This window comes from Pteropus vampyrus, unplaced genomic scaffold, assembly GCF_000151845.1.
Source record: "Pteropus vampyrus isolate Shadow unplaced genomic scaffold, Pvam_2.0 Scaffold360, whole genome shotgun sequence".
Classification (NCBI taxonomy): domain Eukaryota; kingdom Metazoa; phylum Chordata; class Mammalia; order Chiroptera; family Pteropodidae; genus Pteropus; species Pteropus vampyrus.
The window spans coordinates 428,606-431,102 of NW_011889141.1; the positions used below are offsets into that span (position 1 = coordinate 428,606).

Below are 2,497 nucleotides of genomic sequence, written 5' to 3' on the forward strand. Positions count from 1 at the left end.
TGCCATATGAACAATGCTGTAATGAATATCTTCGCAACCCTGTGGTGCCTCACCTGTTCAATCATCAATCCTTAGAGTAACATTTAGTAGTGGATTTACTTTAAGGCTATGATACTTGAATTTTGATACATATTGCTACTTTTTAGGAGAAATTCTATGTAACAGGCTTCTTTATGGCGTCACACGAAGTCTCTAGAATGATGCTATCATCTCCAAACTCCATGGTCTGAGAAGAATCCTTTGTCTTTCCACATTCACCAAGTGGAGACAAACTTGGGGTGGCCCCCAACTTTTCAAGGCAGTTCAAAAATCCCCACTTCAGACACAAAGCGCGGTTTGGAGAACAAATGCTCTGCACACAGAAAGTTTTTCTTTACAGAATTAGATTGGAACAGTGGGGTCCTAATGCAGGATTCAATCTAATTGCACAGTATTTGTTGAGAGCATATTCTGTGTTAAGACTGAGTGCCCACCAGGAAATGCAGAGAATTGTAGAAAATCACCGCCTGAAATCTTGAAGGAAACCTAAGGATCATTTCACCAATCCTCTTATTTGGAAAGTAAGTAAACTGAGGCCCAGAGAGGAGAATTGACCCACCAATCCAGGTAGGTGGTCGGCAGCAGAGACAGGATGAGATTCTGATTCCCAGCTGTCTGTTCAATAAACAGTCGTCACCCCCAGAATCCATGATGCAAACCAAGGTGCCTACCTGTTCCTGCAGCCCAGTCTTGTGTGTCAGGCGTGGCTGGAGGGCCAGCTCCCCTCTGAAGAGCTCTCAGCCAGAACTGCCAACTGGCCGTTCCTGCCGGAACGATCTTGCAGCTCTGCTCTCCAGCCTCTGAGACTTCCTGTCCCTTTCTCGGACTGGCATATGCGATTACACAAGATGTGAGTCTCTCTCGACGTACACACAGTTGATAGAGGAAAAGTACTGCTGCTTCCTCTTTCTAAATGGCAAGGTCTGAAAAAATGATGTGAATTCGAAGTGACACACGAGAAAACGTGCTCGTGAGAACTAGTGAGTTGCATGGTCCCATTGAGAATTCGTTTCCAGTTTTCCTATAGATCATTCCACTAGTTTCTTTCAGCCTGAATTTTCTTACCTACCAAATAATGGGCAGTAGTAGTTCCACTACACAGCTGTTGCGAGAATTAAAGAGAAAGGCTATAAAGAGCTTTTTAAAAGTAAGCGCTGGAGAGCTAGTGGTAATAATGAGGCTAATTGTTATGGGAGAATGTCTATATCTTCCAATTTTCCAGGCTCTTGGCAAACTGAAAGTCACCTGTGAGGACTCACTGCCTAAGTGGTACTTCTTTCGGGCGCCTTTTCATTCTCTGCCTCTGGTTTCCATTTTCCTAACTTCATGCCTGGGGAGGTCCAGACACGTCTTGGGAAGAATGTCAGTGAACTGGAGACAGAGGCAGAGCCATCAAGGCTGCAGACAAGCTCATAATCTGAGCGGTGTGAGTCACTGTGGGGATATGGTTGCTACTTTCACATCACTTTCAAGGCTGTTTGTGGAACAGCCTTTGCTCAGGAGGGGCTGTGGGGGTGTTCAGATGGCTCTGGAAAGTGCAGCCCGTGGCACCAGCTGGCAGCATAGCATGCTCCACGCTTTCTCCATTTCCTGAAGGCTGGCGAGGCTTTTCCCCTGAGAGGGGGATTCAAGAAACTCAAAATGCTGGGAGAAAATATGGGTAACTTCTCTTTAGTCTCCAAGGGAGGTGATATTGCTGAATGAAGCTACCGCAGATCACACATCAAGTCAGCGGAGGAAGCAGAAGGAAAATCCATCCGTCTTGGCATCTGGGTCTGAGTTAGCGCCACAGCAATAGTCGGTCATTTTGTCCTCATTTTCATTTAAGAAAACCCTCACGGTCCAGATCTTTCTCTGGGTCTGTGACCTGCTTTGAACAAACTGCCAAAGAAGAATCTTGATGATTCAGGCTTCTCTCTCACCTCTTCTGAGTCTGAGAAGGATCTGTGGGGAAACCGGTTAAATTTCCAGTCAGTTTTCTCATATATAAAATGCTAAGAAAAAGTTCTTCAGAATTTTTGTAAGGATTCAGTCATGTATAAATGCTTGAGTGTAAGTCACATATAAAGTGCCCAGCACAGAGTCCGATATGTATTAACATTCAGAAAAATCTGTATTCCTCGTCCAACATCTTCTTCTACCCTCTTTTTAGAAGAGTGTCTTTTATCTCTGGCCTCTGTGTGTAATTTTTCGACATTTATTCAGAATCCATCCCCCTGTGAATTGATTGAAATAGCCTCGGCTCTTTTCAGAGTCCTGCTGCCCTAGACTGGCAGGTGACCCGTGTAGGTGACGTGTGTCGCTAAGCTTGCTTCAGGGGCTCAGTCTGCTATTTCTCACCCTCCCCAGCCCAAGTTGACCATGAAACTTATAAAAGAGGAAGTGCGTCTCAGATCTCTAATGACCTGGAATGGAGGTGACTGAGATTTCTTTTTTCTCCAGCAATAGTTAAGGCCGG

At 45.2% G+C, this 2,497-nt stretch overlaps 1 protein-coding gene across 1 annotated transcript in view; it reads right to left on the reverse strand.

Annotated features, from left to right (window-relative positions):
- Positions 1-888, reverse strand: part of MS4A7 (membrane spanning 4-domains A7) — an 18,512-nt gene extending 17,624 nt beyond the window's left edge. The window contains exon 1 of the mRNA XM_011379457.2: positions 711-888. The gene's annotated coding sequence lies outside the window, so the exon portion shown is untranslated. The remainder of the gene's footprint in view (positions 1-710) is intronic.
- Between the last annotated feature and the right edge of the window lie 1,609 nt (positions 889-2,497).